At 45.8% G+C, this 19,107-nt stretch overlaps 1 protein-coding gene across 1 annotated transcript in view; it reads right to left on the reverse strand.

Annotated features, from left to right (window-relative positions):
- LOC148453947 (ecto-ADP-ribosyltransferase 5-like) overlaps positions 1–19,107 on the reverse strand; it is a 362,221-nt gene that overhangs the window by 24,487 nt on the left and 318,627 nt on the right. The gene's annotated exons all lie outside the window — the stretch shown is intronic.

A 19,107-nucleotide genomic window follows, 5' to 3' on the forward strand; every position in this document is an offset into this window, starting at 1 on the left:
CCCCCCGCACCCCCGGAAGAGTAGGCATGTCTCCCGCATCCCGCCCACTTCCTAGTGAAGTGGGCAGCAGGATGGGGAGATTTTACCTGGAATTTTTGGGTCCAAAGGGAAGTGGCGGGGCTAAATGGTGCAAATCGTGTCATTTATCCACGCCCCCTTCTCACTGGGTTTTCTGTAAAGGGGTGGGGCCTGATGATGACTATCATCTGGCCCCGCCCACTGAAGAGGAGTGCAGCAGGTCCCCTCCTGCTGCTCCCGGGAAGCTGCCCAGGAATGTCGGTGAGTAGGGTAAGTGGTCAAGAAGACACCTATCTGACTAACTTTAGGCTGCGGACACACCAGTGTTAAAACTTTAAGGGTAAGATGTGTTTTTAAATCAAGCACATTATGAATAGAAGTTAATATAAAAATTAACGTAGTAAATAAGACAACATGTTAATGTTTGCGTTTTTACATGTATTGAACTTGCTGTGCTGTGTGGTTTTATTTTTTAATGCTTATTAGGCCTGATTTAGATCTGGATGCAAATGACCATTCATGCAGATTGAGCGATTGGAATCTAGAATTTGGCCATACATATAATATACATTTACTGTTTGAGGATGATCAAATCTCTTTAAGAAGTAATTGCCATACAGTATACTGATCAGTGATCAAAGCCGATCCACCAACCACAGCAGCTGCTGATAGTATGAGAGGTCAGTGTTAGCGACTGTACAATAGAAAGAAACATTGGGTGAACGTCTGAGAAGTAACTTGTGGAACCAAAAGTTGTGGAACTACAAGTCCCAGATGGAGCTGCACAGAGCGGATACCCTATGTTGGGGTGGGAGGGCACCCTGGATGGGCAGATTGCAAGGAGAGGGAGGGTGCTGCGGGCATTACACTTACCTACACATGAATTATGCTCCACTGCTCCAGTACCCCGCTGTGAAGTGTCAATTTAAGAGAACAACTGCCTGTAATGATGCTGGACAGCCAGTGATGACATCACTGATCCGGAGCCAGCTCATCTACCACCAGTGACCGTCACAGCACCAGCACTGACTCGGAATGGCGCACTCTGTTCAACCTCTTCCTAACTCAGAGTCAGCGCAGAGGCGGCTCCTTCCTTTTCGCGCTTTACAGTCCACACACATACAGCACGCGCATGGTACACGTGAGGGACGCGGTCACATGCCGGCCAATGCGATGGAATCAACTAAGTGAGCCACAAGCAAAGGGGTGTGTTTACATCTTCCCCGTTCTCCTCCAAACTTGGACTGCCGGCTTTTCCATTGGCAGTTGATACACACTGTGCTACGGGGGGCGATCGCCCCCTCTGGATCCGCCACTGGGAATAACAGAGGAGGTGGTCCAGGAGCAGCCTACCGTGCGGGCCATCCTCTCATTAGGGTATAATCCGAGGATACCCCCTGATACTGTGCCAGTCTACTGCACATCTCCAGGAACTTGGCATCTGCGCCATTTTCCTGGTGATTACTCTACTGCGGGCCGACCAACAGGAAAGTATTGTCTATGGGAGCAGGGGGTGTGTGGGGGGGTGCCTCTGTGGACCTAGGGGCCCATGTGCGGCACATACACTAATAGTTCACAGTGGGCCTGATGGAGATTGAGTTATGCCTAAATGGAGGCAGTGCTGTGCATTCTGCGTCATTCGGCTTTGCGCCCTAAAGGTATAATGCATTTATTTGTGGTTTTACAAAGAGACGGTGGACACAAAATGATGCATTTCTTATAGAAACACTTAATATTAGCCCCCTCCCTCCCCATGGACCCTGCGATTCCTGACATTATGCCACCCATGCACCCCATCTCACTGCAGGGGAGAGGTACCGAGCCTGGGAGAAAGATAAAGTGAAGAAATTGCCCAAAGCATCCAATCAGCTTCTGTCATCTCAAAGACTGTGCTAGATAAATGACAGGTAGAAGCTGATTGGCTGCTTTGGGACTTCATCTGTCTCCAAGACTCCAGGATGTCGAAACTGGATTATTGGCTGAGACAAGATCAGTTTAAAATTGAATCGCAGCGACACCATCTTGTGACTGGCCGCAAGATGCCATTTTGCGAAACGGCCACCTAAGCGCCATTTTAGATAAACTCACACTTTAGTACATGTGGCGCTAATACTATTAGCATCATGCGAATGCATCTGTGACCATCGCCATAAGTTACGGCGATTCACCAAAAGCCTATTTCATGACTTTACGTATTATAAAGGATATAGGACCTCATTCAGAGCCGCTCGTAAGCGGCTGCTCATTCGTTCCGAGCGATGTTCGCACATCTGCGCATGCATACGGATTGTAATCCGCATGCGCGAACCAGTCAGTGCGGCCGAAAATCGTGTGCTCGCTAAATAGCGAATGCCTGCTAATTTGAGTGACAGGAGGAGGCGTATGTGGGTGGTAACAGGGGAAGGTGCTTGAAAACGGGGAGTGGAATTCCGAACGCGGGCGTGCTTAAAGGTCAAAATGGGCATTTTAAGGGTGTGCATAATTAATAAAGCAGCATCATCGACCACGTCACTTGGTTGTTTTATAGTCAGAACTGCTCGCATGATTGCGGTAGGAAAAACCAACCACAAGAATAGCGAGCAGTTCAGACGCTGTTCGATGTACTCGATTAATCTATTAAATAGCGGACATGACGTATGATGCGAGCGGCCATGGGGCGTATTTTTCAAAATTACGACCGCATGTTTTGTTCGCTCGTTCAGACATAGAGGCGGCAACAGACCGCAAAGAGCGAACGGTTCATTTAAATAGCCACCCCCTTTTTCTGAACGAGCGAGCGCAAATAGCGTACGGGTCTGAATCAGACCCATATTTCAGAAATGGCTTTACAGTATGTCAACATTTGATTGCATTAGATGAATAGAGCAAGTGGCCACGTGACAACTAGCTTGTGTAGATAAGCTTCCTGGATAGTGTTTGACCTCACTACAGGTGGTCTGGCTCAAATACACACCTTACATTAGCAAGCTTCCTGCAATGACATGATTTCAAAGACTAGAGTGTCATCTTAGGTCTGTCTCTTGTAGCTGGGCTATTTGCATTTCACACAAGAGACTGGGAGAATAAAGAGTTTTTCTTTTGAAGCCTGGGACAGATGGGGGGGGGGACTGCTGACAGAGTGGGCATGTGGAACTATCTGGCTCAGCATGTCACACTGCTAAGATGTTCACTTAGTGAGAGTTAAGTGCACCCTTCCTCATACACACATTAATACGTCTTTATATCAAACCCCGAATACTCACACATTACATATTCACACATAAGGTTTAATAAGATTTAAAGTATATGATTTAAGTTGGTTCAGTTAGTTTAAATGCTGAGGAATAAAGATATATGATAACTAAGGTTTTATATATACTAGGAAAGTCATGTTTGGGTTCATACTGATGCATACTCTTTCAACAGAATTCCGGTACTATCGGTGTGGCGATCGCATCATGCATTCTCAACTTATGGACCGCAGAGACTACAAGCAACAAAATGTATATTTTATGAACAACTGTTAGGATGCAGCATTGGGGGTGGGAAGGGAGGACCCCCAGCTGTTAGAGGCAGGGAGAGTCTATTTGAACCAGCCTGTTAAATGCTCTGTAACAGATGCTTCTCCCCAAGGAACCAATGACATCAGCAACAAACTCCTCTATTGTCCGGTCTATTCTGGGGGGGGGGGTATAAAAATGTGTGCTCAAACGCTGGGTTCTTAGTTTTCTTGCTGAATGCGGAATGACGAGGGGTCTCTTGCTGATGCCTATCACCAGGTCCGGAAGCACTGCATATGTATACTGTACTTGGGTCTGTATAAATCCTTTGCGTCTAATTGTGTCTGGATCAATAGCGTGTAACTGACTGTACTTTTACTTGAATAATACTTGTGCTTTGGAACCACAGATTCCAGGTCTAAGTCTTTATCTACTGTATGACTGCGTACGCAAATTAGCGTCATCCTTAGAAGGTATAGGCAGGATATTAGAAGGTATAGGAAGGTGTATATAGAGGTTCATTTAAATATCGTCAAGGATAATAAGACAGCAATTATTATCCATGTAAATGAAGAGTTCTCTGTAAGATAAGATAGGGAATGCCATTAATTTTGTGCTCATTTGTATTTTTATTACGCCAAACCACTAAGCCTGGACCCAAGTAACTATGCAAGTCACATGCCACACCTCGGCCTTATTGGCGGAGCTTTCACTGATAAATACTACTTTATTCTGGCCCAATTCCTGGTCCAAACACTTGCCTACTATCCCGGAATGGCCGGGTGGCTCCCAAGAATCGGATGGCACTCCAGGCCACCTGGAAAAGGAGGGAAAGTCTCCTGCACCCACCTCTGGTCCCCCCACAGTCACCCACTTACAAAGCACAAGTAAGCGGTCCCTATAGAGCAATGACGGGGATCATCGTAGTCCCACTCTCCACTAGTATATTATCTCGGCACTGTATAGCAGGGGGCAGGTGCCAAGATAACACGATTGTACCTGCACAGCCCACCTATGTGCCTGCCATGCCCCCTCTAGGTTGCCCTGGCCTAGAGGGGGTGTGGCAGTGGGCAGAAAAGTTGGTAAGTATGGATTAGGGAAGAAATCCTTGCCTCACTGCTGTGATGTGAGGGGAGGAAGTGACGAGAGAGCTGTCAGAGAGAAGAGTCACCCCGTCCAGGGCTCACCAGCAGCTGGTAGCATCAGGGCCTGTGATGATCAATTTATCATCACATAACACACAAATATCATTCAGCGATCCACACCTGTGTGTCTGTGGGAATCAATGCATTTTTCATTACACTAGGTAAGTGCCAGTTCATTTTAATCAGAAATCCATTCTAACAAGGCGTCCTTATGGCAAGGTGCTCCATCATGCTGGAAAAGGCATTGCTCATCACCAAACTGTTCTTGGATGGTTGGGAGAAGTTGCTCTTGGAGGATGTTTTGCTACCATTCTTTATTCATGTCTGTGTTCTTAGGCAAAATTGTGAGTGAGCCCCCTCCCTTGGCTGAGAAACAACCCCACACATGGCTGGTCTCAGGATGCTTTACTGTTGGCATGACACAGGACTGATGGAGCACCTTGCCATAAGGCAAAAGTGATAACTAAGTGGCTCGGGGAACAAAACATCAAAATTTTCGGTCTATGACCAGGAAACTCCCCAGACCTTAATCCCATTAAGAACTTGTGGTCAATCCTCAAGAGGCTGGTGGACAACCAAAAACCCACAAATTCTGACAAACTCCAAGGATTGATAGGCCATCAGTCAGTATGTGGCCCAGAAGTTGATTGCCAGGGCGAATTGCAGACATCTTGAAAAAGAAGGGTCAACACTGCAAATATTGACTCTTTCCATAAACTTAATGTAATTGTCATTAAAAGCCTTTGATGATTATGAAATGCTTGTAATATTACTTCAGTATACCATAGTAACATCTGACAAAAAGGTCTAAAAACACTGAAGCAGCAAACTTTTTGAAATCCAATACTTGTGTCATTCTCAACTTTTGGCCATGGCTGTAGAGGATGAAAAGGGTGTGTGGTTTTGTGACAAAGTAATGCCCCTTGTTAACACATTATGCCACACATTAATGACCCTTATAACACATTATGCCACACATTAATGACCCTTATAATACAATATGCCACAGTAATACCCTTATAACATGTTATGCCACACAGTAATGTTCCTTACAACACATTATGCAACACAGTAATGCCCCTTATACATTAAGCAACAGTAATGCCCCTTATTAATTAAGCTACAGTAATGCCCCTTATACATATATGCCAAAGTATTGCCCCTTATACATTTATGCCACAGTTAAGCCCCATATACATTATCCCACAGTTAAGCCCCTTACACATTATGTCACAGTAATGCCCCTTACACATTATGTCACAGTAATGCCCCTTACACATTATGTCACAGTAATGCCCCTTACACATTATGTCACAGTAAGGCTCCTTACACATTATGTCACAGTAATGCCCCTTACACATTATGTCACAGTAAGGCTCCTTACACATTATGTCACAGTAATGCCCCTTACACATTATACCACAGTAATGCCCCTTACACATTATGTCACAGTAAGGCCCCTTACACATTATGGGCCTGATTCAGACCCACTCGCGAGTGGCTGTCCGCTCGCAAGTGGGTCGATGTTCTGGACTGAGCATGCGCACGACGGAGGGATGAGATAGTAGTACTGCCATGTGATAGGCATCCTCAGGGGATGATGGGACAGTAGTACTGCCATGTGATAGGCATCCTCAGGGGGAAGATGAGACAGTAGTACTGTGATGTGATAGGGGATGATGAGACAGTAGTACTGTGATGTGATAGGGGATGATGAGACTGCAGTACTGTGATGTGATAGTCAGGGGGATGATGAGACAGTAGTACTGTGATGTGATAGTAAGGGGGATGATGAGATAGTAGTGCTGTGATGTGATAGGGGGATGAGGAGACAGTAGTAATGTGATGTGATAGAGGGATGATGAGACAGTAGTACTGTGATGTGATAGGGGGATGATGAGACAGTAGTACTGTGATGTGATTGCCAGGGGGATGATGAGACAGTAGTACTGTGATGTGATTGTAAGGGGGATGATGAGACAGTAGTACTGTGATGTGATTGTCAGGGGGATGATGAGACAGTAGTGCTGTGATGTGATAGTCAAGGGGATGATGAGACAGTAGTACTGCCATATGACTGGTATCCTCAGGGGGATGATGAGATAGTAGTACTCCCATGTGATAGGCATCCTCAGGGGGATGATGAGACAGTAGTACTGTGATGTGATAGTCAGGGGGATGATGAGACAGTAGTACTGTGATGTGATAGTCAAGGGGATGATGAGACAGTAGTACTGCCATGTGACAGGTATCCTCACGGGGATGATGATACAGTAGTACTGCCATGTGATAGGCATCCTCAGGGGGAAGATGAGACAGTAGAACTGCCATGTGATAGTCAGGGGGATGATGAGACGGTAGTACTGTGATGTGACAGTTAGGAGGATGATGAGACAGTAGTACTGTGATGTGATAGTCAGGGGGATGATGAGACAGTAGTACTGTGATGTGATAGGGGGAAGATGAGACAGTAGTACTGTGATGTGATAGTCAGGGGGATGATGAGACAGTAGTACTGTGATGTGATAATCAGGGGGATGATGAGACAGTAGTACTGTGATGTGATAGAGGGATGATGAGACAGTAGTACTGTGATGTGATAGTCAGGGGGATGATGAGACAGTAGTACTGTGATGTGATAGTCAGGGGGATGATGAGACAGTAGTACTGTGATGTGATAGTCAGGGGGATGATGAGATAGTAGTACTGTGATGTGATAGTCAGGGGAATGATAAGACAGTAGTACTGTGATGTGATAGGGGATGATGAGACAGTAGTACTGTGATGTGATAGTCAGGGGAATGATGAGACAGTAGTACTGTGATGTGATAGTCAGGGGGATGATGAGACAGTAGTACTGTGATGTGATAGTCAGGGGGATGGTGAGACAGTAGTACTGTGATGTGATAGTCAGGGGGATGATGAGACAGTAGTACTGTGATGTGATAGGGGATGATGAGACAGTAGTACTGTGATGTGATAGAGTGATGATGAGACAGTAGTACTGTGATGTGATAGGGGATGATGAGACAGTAGTACTGTGATGTGATAGTGAGGGGGATGATGAGACAGCAGTAATGTGATGTGATAGGGGATGATGAAACAGTAGTACTGTGACGTGATAGTCAGGGGGATGATGAGACAGTAGTACTGTGATGTGATAGGGGATGATGAGACTGTAGTACTGTGATGTGATAGTCAGGGGGATGATGAGACAGTAGTACTGTGATGTAATAGTAAGGGGGATGATGAGATAGTAGTGCTGTGATGTGATAGGGGGATGAGGAGACAGTAGTAATGTGATGTGATAGAGGGATGATGAGACAGTAGTACTGTGATGTGATTGTCCGGGGGATGATGAGACAGTAGTACTGTGATGTGATTGTCAGGGGGATGATGAGACAGTAGTACTGTGATGTGAAAGGGAGATGATGAGACAGTAGTACTGTGATGTGATTGTCAGGGGGATGATGAGACAGTAGTTCTGTGATGTGATTGTCAGGGGGATGATGAGACAGTAGTACTGCCATGTGACAGGTATCCTCACGGGGATGATGAGATAGTAGTACTCCCATGTGATAGGCATCCTCAGGGGGATGATGAGACAGTAGTACTGTGATGTGATAGTCAGGGGGATGATGAGATAGTAGTACTGTGATGTGATAGGGAATGATGAGACAGTAGTACTGTGATGTGATAGTGAGGGGGATGATGAGACAGTAGTAATGTGATGTGATAGGGGATGATGAAACAGTAGTACTGTGATGTGATAGTCAGGGGGATGATGAGACAGTAGTAATGTGATGTGATAGTCAGGGGGATGATGAGACAGTAGTTCTGTGATGTGATAGGGGATGATGAGACAGTAGTACTGTGATGTGATAGTGAGGGGGATGATGAGACAGTAGTAATGTGATGTGATAGGGGATGATGAAACAGTAGTACTGTGATGTGATAGTCAGGGGGATGATGAGACAGTAGTACTGTGATGTGATAGGGGATGATGAGACTGTAGTACTGTGATGTGATAGTCAGGGGGATGATGAGACAGTAGTACTGTGATGTGATAGTAAGGGGGATGATGAGATAGTAGTGCTGTGATGTGATAGGGGGATGAGGAGACAGTAGTAATGTGATGTGATAGAGGGATGATGAGACAGTAGTACTGTGATGTGATAGGGGGATGATGAGACAGTAGTACTGTGATGTGATTGTCAGGGGGATGATGAGACAGTAGTACTGTGATGTGATTGTCAGGTGGATGATGAGACAGTAGTACTGTGATGTGATTGTCAGGGGGATGATGAGACAGTAGTACTGTGATGTGATAGTCAAGGGGATGATGAGACAGTACTGCCATGTGAGAGGTATCCTCAGGGGGATGATGAGATAGTAGTACTCCCATGTGATAGGCATCCTCAGGGGGATGATGAGACAGTAGTACTGTGATGTGATAGTCAGGGGGATGATGAGACAGTAGTACTGTGATGTGATAGTCAGGGGGATGATGAGACAGTAGTACTGCCATGTGACAGGTATCCTCACGGGGATGATGAGATAGTAGTACTCCCATGTGATAGGCATCCTCAGGGGGATGATGAGACAGTAGTACTGTGATGTGATAGTCAGGGGGATGATGAGATAGTAGTACTGCCCTGTGATAGGCATCCTCAGGGGGATGATGAGACAGTAGTACTGTGATGTGATAGTCAAGGGGATGATGAGACAGTAGTACTGTATGTGATAGTCAGGGGGATGATGAGACAGTAGTACTGCCATGTGACAGGTATCCTCACGGGCATGATGATACAGTAGCACTGCCATATGACAGGTATCCTCAGGGGGATGATGAGACAGTAGTACTGCCATGTGATAGGCTTCCTCAGGGGGATGATGAGACAGTAGTACTGCCATGTGATAGTCAGGGGGATGATGAGATGGTAGTACTGTGATGTGATAGTCAGGAGGAAGATGAGACAGTAGTACTGTGATGTGATAGTCAGGGGGATGATGAGACAGTAGTAATGTGATGTGATAGAGGGATGATGAGACAGTAGCACTGTGATGTGATAGTCAGGGGGATGATGAGACAGTAGTACTGTGATGTGATAGTCAGGGGGATGATGAGACAGTAGTACTGTGATGTGATAGTCAGGGGGATGATGAGACTGTAGTACTGTGATGTGATAATCAGGAGATGATGAGACAGAAGTACTGTGATGTGATAATCAGGGGGATGATGAGACAGTAGTAATGTGATGTGATAGTCAGGGGGATGATGAGACAGTAGTACTGTGATTTGATAGGGGATGATGAGACAGTAGTACTGCCATGTGACAGGTATCCTCACGGGGATGATGATACAGTAGTACTGCCATGTGATAGGCATCCTCAGGGGGAAGATGAGACAGTAGAACTGCCATTTGATAGTCAGGGGGATGATGAGACGGTAGTACTGTGATGTGATAGTTAGGAGGATGATGAGACAGTAGTACTGTGATGTGATAGTCAGGGGGATGATGAGACAGTAGTACTGTGATGTGATAGGGGGATGATGAGACAGTAGTACTGTGATGTGATAGTCAGGGGGATGATGAGACAGTAGTACTGTGATGTGATAGGGGGATGATGAGACAGTAGTACTGTGATGTGATTGTCAGGGGGATGATGAGACAGTAGTACTGTGATGTGATTGTAAGGGGGATGATGAGACAGTAGTACTGTGATGTGATTGTCAAGGGGATGATGAGACAGTAGTACTGTGATGTGATAGTCAAGGGGATGATGAGACAGTAGTACTGCCATGTGACTGGTATCCTCAGGGGGATGATGAGATAGTAGTACTCCCATGTGATAGGCATCCTCAGGGGGATGATGAGACAGTAGTACTGTGATGTGATAGTCAGGGGGATGATGAGACAGTAGTACTGTGATGTGATAGTCAAGGGGATGATGAGACAGTAGTACTGCCATGTGACAGGTATCCTCACGGGGATGATGATACAGTAGTACTGCCATGTGATAGGCATCCTCAGGGGGAAGATGAGACAGTAGAACTGCCATGTGATAGTCAGGGGGATGATGAGACGGTAGTACTGTGATGTGATAGTTAGGAGGATGATGAGACAGTAGTACTGTGATGTGATAGTCAGGGGGATGATGAGACAGTAGTACTGTGATGTGATAGGGGGATGATGAGACAGTAGTACTGTGATGTGATAGAGTGATGATGAGACAGTAGTACTGTGATGTGATAGGGGATGATGAGACAGTAGTACTGTGATGTGATAGAGGGATGATGAGACGGTAGTACTGTGACGTGATAGTGAGGGGGATGATGAGACAGCAGTAATGTGATGTGATAGGGGATGATGAAACAGTAGTACTGTGACGTGATAGTCAGGGGGATGATGAGACAGTAGTACTGTGATGTGATAGGGGATGATGAGACTGTAGTACTGTGATGTGATAGTCACTGGGATGATGAGACAGTAGTACTGTGATGTAATAGTAAGGGGGATGATGAGATAGTAGTGCTGTGATGTGATAGGGGGATGAGGAGACAGTAGTAATGTGATGTGATAGAGGGATGATGAGACAGTAGTACTGTGATGTGATTGTCCAGGGGATGATGAGACAGTAGTACTGTGATGTGATTGTCAGGGGGATGATGAGACAGTAGTACTGTGATGTGAAAGGGAGATGATGAGACAGTAGTACTGTGATGTGATTGTCAGGGGGATGATGAGACAGTAGTTCTGTGATGTGATTGTCAGGGGGATGATGAGACAGTAGTACTGCCATGTGACAGGTATCCTCACGGGGATGATGAGATAGTAGTACTCCCATGTGATAGGCATCCTCAGGGGGATGATGAGACAGTAGTACTGTGATGTGATAGTCAGGGGGATGATGAGATAGTAGTACTGTGATGTGATAGGGGATGATGAGACAGTAGTACTGTGATGTGATAGTGAGGGGGATGATGAGACAGTAGTAATGTGATGTGATAGGGGATGATGAAACAGTAGTACTGTGATGTGATAGTCAGGGGGATGATGAGACAGTAGTAATGTGATGTGATAGTCAGGGGGATGATGAGACAGTAGTACTGTGATGTGATAGTCAGGGGGATGATGAGACAGTAGTAATGTGATGTGATAGTCAGGGGGATGATGAGACAGTAGTTCTGTGATGTGATAGGGGATGATGAGACAGTAGTACTGTGATGTGATAGTGAGGGGGATGATGAGACAGTAGTAATGTGATGTGATAGGGGATGATGAAACAGTAGTACTGTGATGTGATAGTCAGGGGGATGATGAGACAGTAGTACTGTGATGTGATAGGGGATGATGAGACTGTAGTACTGTGATGTGATAGTCAGGGGGATGATGAGACAGTAGTACTGTGATGTGATAGTAAGGGGGATGATGAGATAGTAGTGCTGTGATGTGATAGGGGGATGAGGAGACAGTAGTAATGTGATGTGATAGAGGGATGATGAGACAGTAGTACTGTGATGTGATAGGGGGATGATGAGACAGTAGTACTGTGATGTGATTGTCAGGGGGATGATGAGACAGTAGTACTGTGATGTGATTGTCAGGTGGATGATGAGACAGTAGTACTGTGATGTGATTGTCAGGGGGATGATGAGACAGTAGTTCTGTGATGTGATAGTCAAGGGGATGATGAGACAGTACTGCCATGTGAGAGGTATCCTCAGGGGGATGATGAGATAGTAGTACTCCCATGTGATAGGCATCCTCAGGGGGATGATGAGACAGTAGTACTGTGATGTGATAGTCAGGGGGATGATGAGACAGTAGTACTGTGATGTGATAGTCAGGGTGATGATGAGACAGTAGTACTGTGATGTGATAGTCAGGGGGATGATGAGACAGTAGTACTGTGATGTGATAGGGGATGATGAGACAGTAGTACTGTGATGTGATAGAGTGATGATGAGACAGTAGTACTGTGATGTGATAGGGGATGATGAGACAGTAGTACTGTGATGTGATAGAGGGATGATGAGACGGTAGTACTGTGACGTGATAGTGAGGGGGATGATGAGACAGCAGTAATGTGATGTGATAGGGGATGATGAAACAGTAGTACTGTGACGTGATAGTCAGGGGGATGATGAGACAGTAGTACTGTGATGTGATAGGGGATGATGAGACTGTAGTACTGTGATGTGATAGTCACTGGGATGATGAGACAGTAGTACTGTGATGTAATAGTAAGGGGGATGATGAGATAGTAGTGCTGTGATGTGATAGGGGGATGAGGAGACAGTAGTAATGTGATGTGATAGAGGGATGATGAGACAGTAGTACTGTGATGTGATTGTCCGGGGGATGATGAGACAGTAGTACTGTGATGTGATTGTCAGGGGGATGATGAGACAGTAGTACTGTGATGTGAAAGGGAGATGATGAGACAGTAGTACTGTGATGTGATTGTCAGGGGGATGATGAGACAGTAGTTCTGTGATGTGATTGTCAGGGGGATGATGAGACAGTAGTACTGCCATGTGACAGGTATCCTCACGGGGATGATGAGATAGTAGTACTCCCATGTGATAGGCATCCTCAGGGGGATGATGAGACAGTAGTACTGTGATGTGATAGTCAGGGGGATGATGAGACAGTAGTACTGTGATGTGATAGTGAGGGGGATGATGAGACAGTAGTAATGTGATGTGATAGGGGATGATGAAACAGTAGTACTGTGATGTGATAGTCAGGGGGATGATGAGACAGTAGTAATGTGATGTGATAGTCAGGGGGATGATGAGACAGTAGTACTGTGATGTGATAGTCAGGGGGATGATGAGACAGTAGTAATGTGATGTGATAGTCAGGGGGATGATGAGACAGTTGTTCTGTGATGTGATAGGGGATGATGAGACAGTAGTACTGTGATGTGATAGTGAGGGGGATGATGAGACAGTAGTAATGTGATGTGATAGGGGATGATGAAACAGTAGTACTGTGATGTGATAGTCAGGGGGATGATGAGACAGTAGTACTGTGATGTGATAGGGGATGATGAGACTGTAGTACTGTGATGTGATAGTCAGGGGGATGATGAGACAGTAGTACTGTGATGTGATAGTAAGGGGGATGATGAGATAGTAGTGCTGTGATGTGATAGGGGGATGAGGAGACAGTAGTAATGTGATGTGATAGAGGGATGATGAGACAGTAGTACTGTGATGTGATAGGGGGATGATGAGACAGTAGTACTGTGATGTGATTGTCAGGGGGATGATGAGACAGTAGTACTGTGATGTGATTGTCAGGTGGATGATGAGACAGTAGTACTGTGATGTGATTGTCAGGGGGATGATGAGACAGTAGTACTGTGATGTGATAGTCAAGGGGATGATGAGACAGTACTGCCATGTGAGAGGTATCCTCAGGGGGATGATGAGATAGTAGTACTCCCATGTGATAGGCATCCTCAGGGGGATGATGAGACAGTAGTACTGTGATGTGATAGTCAGGGGGATGATGAGACAGTAGTACTGTGATGTGATAGTCAGGGGGATGATGAGACAGTAGTACTGCCATGTGACAGGTATCCTCACGGGGATGATGAGATAGTAGTACTCCCATGTGATAGGCATCCTCAGGGGGATGATGAGACAGTAGTACTGTGATGTGATAGTCAGGGGGATGATGAGTTAGTAGTACTGCCCTGTGATAGGCATCCTCAGGGGGATGATGAGACAGTAGTACTGTGATGTGATAGTCAAGGGGATGATGAGACAGTAGTACTGTATGTGATAGTCAGGGGGATGATGAGACAGTAGTACTGCCATGTGACAGGTATCCTCACGGGCATGATGATACAGTAGCACTGCCATATGACAGGTATCCTCAGGGGGATGATGAGACAGTAGTACTGCCATGTGATAGGCTTCCTCAGGGGGATGATGAGACAGTAGTACTGCCATGTGATAGTCAGGGGGATGATGAGACGGTAGTACTGTGATGTGATAGTCAGGAGGAAGATGAGACAGTAGTACTGTGATGTGATAGTCAGGGGGATGATGAGACAGTAGTAATGTGATGTGATAGAGGGATGATGAGACAGTAGCACTGTGATGTGATAGTCAGGGGGATGATGAGACAGTAGTACTGTGATGTGATAGTCAGGGGGATGATGAGACAGTAGTACTGTGATGTGATAGTCAGGGGGATGATGAGACTGTAGTACTGTGATGTGATAATCAGGGGATGATGAGACAGTAGTACTGTGATGTGATAATCAGGGGGATGATGAGACAGTAGTAATGTGATGTGATAGTCAGGGGGATGATGAGACAGTAGTACTGTGATTTGATAGGGGATGATGAGACAGTAGTACTGCCATGTGACAGGTATCCTCACGGGGATGATGATACAGTAGTACTGCCATGTGACAGGCATCCTCAGGGGGAAGATGAGAAAGTAGAACTGCCATTTGATAGTCAGGGGGATGATGAGATGGTAGTACTGTGATGTGATAGTTAGGAGGATGATGAGACAGTAGTACTGTGATGTGATAGTCAGGGGGATGATGAGACAGTAGTACTGTGATGTGATAGGGGGATGATGAGACAGTAGTACTGTGATGTGATAGTCAGGGGAATGATGAGACAGTAGTACTGTGATGTGATAGGGGGATGATGAGACAGTAGTACTGTGATGTGATTGTCAGGGGGATGATGAGACAGTAGTACTGTGATGTGATTGTCAGGGGGATGATGAGACAGTAGTACTGTGATGTGATTGTAAGGGGGATGATGAGACAGTAGTACTGTGATGTGATTGTCAAGGGGATGATGAGACAGTTGTACTGTGATGTGATAGTCAAGGGGATGATGAGACAGTAGTACTGCCATGTGACTGGTATCCTCAGGGGGATGATGAGATAGTAGTACTCCCATGTGATAGGCATCCTCAGGGGGATGATGAGACAGTAGTAATGTGATGTGATAGTCAGGGGGATGATGAGACAGTAGTACTGTGATGTGATAGTCAAGGGGATGATGAGACAGTAGTACTGCCATGTGACAGGTATCGTCACGGGGATGATGATACAGTAGTACTGCCATGTGATAGGCATCCTCAGGGGGAAGATGAGACAGTAGAACTGCCATGTGATAGTCAGGGGGATGATGAGACGGTAGTACTGTGATGTGATAGTTAGGAGGATGATGAGACAGTAGTACTGTGATGTGATAGTCAGGGGGATGATGAGACAGTAGTACTGTGATGTGATAGGGGGATGATGAGACAGTAGTACTGTGATGTGATAGTCAGGGGGATGATGAGACAGTAGTACTGTGATGTGATAATCAGGGGGATGATGAGACAGTAGTACTGTGATGTGATAGAGGGATGATGAGACAGTAGTACTGTGATGTGATAGTCAGGGGGATGATGAGACAGTAGTACTGTGATGTGATAGTCAGGGTGATGATGAGACAGTAGTACTGTGATGTGATAGTCAGGGGGATGATGAGATAGTAGTACTGTGATGTGATAGTCAGGGGGATGATGAGACAGTAGTACTGTGATGTGATAGGGGATGATGAGACAGTAGTACTGTGATGTGATAGTCAGGGGGATGATGAGACAGTAGTTCTGTGATGTGATAGTCAGGGGGATGATGAGACAGTAGTACTGTTATGTGATAGTCAGGGGGATGATGAGACAGTAGTACTGTGATGTGATAGTCAGGGGGATGATGAGACAGTAGTACTGTGATGTGATAGGGGATGATGAGACAGTAGTACTGTGATGTGATAGAGTGATGATGAGACAGTAGTACTGTGATGTGAAAGGGGATGATGAGACAGTAGTACTGTGATGTGATAGGGGATGATGAGACAGTAGTACTGTGATGTGATAGTCAGGGGGATGATGAGACAGTAGTACTGTGATGTAATAGTAAGGGGGATGATGAGATAGTAGTGCTGTGATGTGATAGGGGGATGAGGAGACAGTAGTAATGTGATGTGATAGAGTGATGATGAGACAGTAGTACTGTGATGTGATTGTCAGGGGGATGATGAGACAGTAGTACTGTGATGTGATTGTCAGGGGGATGATGAGACAGTAGTACTGTGATGTGATAGGGGGATGATGAGACAGTAGTACTGTGATGTGATTGTCAGGGGGATGATGAGACAGTAGTTCTGTGATGTGATTGTCAGGGGGATGATGAGACAGTAGTACTGTGATTGTCAGGGGGATGATGAGACAGTAGTACTGTGATGTGATAGTCAGGGGGATGATGAGACAGTAGTACTGCCATGTGACAGGAATCCTCACGGGGATGATGATACAGTAGTACTGCCATGTGACAGGTATCCTCAGGGGGATGATGAGATAGTAGTACTCCCATGTGATAGGCATCCTCAGGGGGATGATGAGACAGTAGTACTGTGATGTGATAGTCAGGGGGATGATGAGATAGTAGCACTGTGATGTGATAGGGGATGATGAGACAGTAGTACTGTGATGTGATAGTCAGGGGGATGATGAGATAGTAGTACTGTGATGTGATAGGGGATGATGAGACAGTAGTACTGTGATGTGATAGTGAGGGGGATGATGAGACAGTAGTAATGTGATGTGATAGTCAGGGGGATGATGAGACAGTAGTACTGTGATGTGATAGCCAGGGGGATGATGAGACAGTAGTAATGTGATGTGATAGTCAGGGGGATGATGAGACAGTAGTACTGTGATGTGATAGGGGATGATGAGACAGTAGTACTGTGATGTGATAGTGAGGGGGATGATGAGACAGTAGTAATGTGATGTGATAGGGGATGATGAAACAGTACTACTGTGATGTGATAGTCAGGGGGATGATGAGACAGTAGTACTGTGATGTGATAGGGGATGATGAGACTGTAGTACTGTGATGTGATAGTCAGGGGGATGATGAGACAGTAGTACTGTGATGTGATAGTAAGGGGGATGATGAGATAGTAGTGCTGTGATGTGATAGGGGGATGAGGAGACAGTAGTAAAGTGATGTGATAGAGGGATGATGAGACAGTAGTACTGTGATGTGAAAGGGGGATGATGAAACAGTAGTACTGTGATGTGATTGTCAGGGGGATGATGAGACAGTAGTACTGTGATGTGATTGTCAGGGGGATGATGAGACAGTAGTACTGTGATGTGATTGTCAGGGGGATGATGAGACAGTAGTACTGTGATGTGATAGTCAAGGGGATGATGAGACAGTACTGCCATGTGAGAGGTATCCTCAGGGTGATGATGAGATAGTAGTACTCCCATGTGATAGGCATCCTCAGGGGGATGATGAGACAGTAGTACTGCCATGTGACAGGTATCCTCACGGGGATGATGATACAGTAGTACTGCCATGTGACAGGTATCCTCAGGGGGATGATGAGATAGTAGTACTCCAATGTGATAGGCATCCTCAGGGGGATGATGAGACAGTAGTACTGTGATGTGATAGTCAGGGGGATGATGAGATAGTAGTTCTGCCCTGTGATAGGCATCCTCAGGGAGATGATGAGACAGTAGTACTGTGATGTGATAGTCAGGGGGATGATGAGACAGTAGTACTGTATGTGATAGTCAGGGGGATGATGAGACAGTAGTACTGCCATGTGACAGGTATCCTCACGGGCATGATGATACAATAGCACTGCCATATGACAGGTATCCTCAGGGGGATGATGAGACAGTAGTACTGCCATGTGATAGGCTTCCTCAGGGGGATGATGAGACAGTAGTACTGCCATGTGATAGTCAGGGGGATGATGAGACGGTAGTACTGTGATGTGATAGTCAGGAGGAAGATGAGACAGTAGTACTGTGATGTGATAGTCAGGGGGATGATGAGACAGTAGTAATGTGATGTGATAGAGGGATGATGAGACAGTAGTACTGTGATGTGATTGTCAGCGGGATGATGAGACAGTAGTACTGTGATGTGATAGTCAAGGGGATGATGAGACAGTACTGCCATGTGAGAGGTATCCTCAGGGGGATGATGAGATAGTAGTACTCCCATGTGATAGGCATCTTCAGGGGGATGATGAGACAGTAGTACTGTGATGTGATAGTCAGGGGGATGATGAGACAGTAGTACTGTGATGTGATAGTCAGGGGGATGATGAGACAGTAGTACTGCCATGTGACAGGTATCCTCACGGGGATGATGATACAGTAGTACTGCCATGTGACAGGTATCCTCAGGGGGATGATGAGATAGTAGTACTCCCATGTGATAGGCATCCTCAGGGGGATGATGAGACAGTAGTACTGTGATGTGATAGTCAGGGGGATGATGAGATAGTAGTTCTGCCCTGTGATAGGCATCCTCAGGGGGATGATGAGACAGTAGTACTGTGATGTGATTGTCAGGGGGATGATGAGACAGTAGTACTGTATGTGATAGTCAGGGGGATGATG

Source organism: Taudactylus pleione, unplaced genomic scaffold, assembly GCF_031769625.1.
Source record: "Taudactylus pleione unplaced genomic scaffold, aTauple2 ptg001056l, whole genome shotgun sequence".
Lineage (NCBI taxonomy): Eukaryota > Metazoa > Chordata > Amphibia > Anura > Myobatrachidae > Taudactylus > Taudactylus pleione.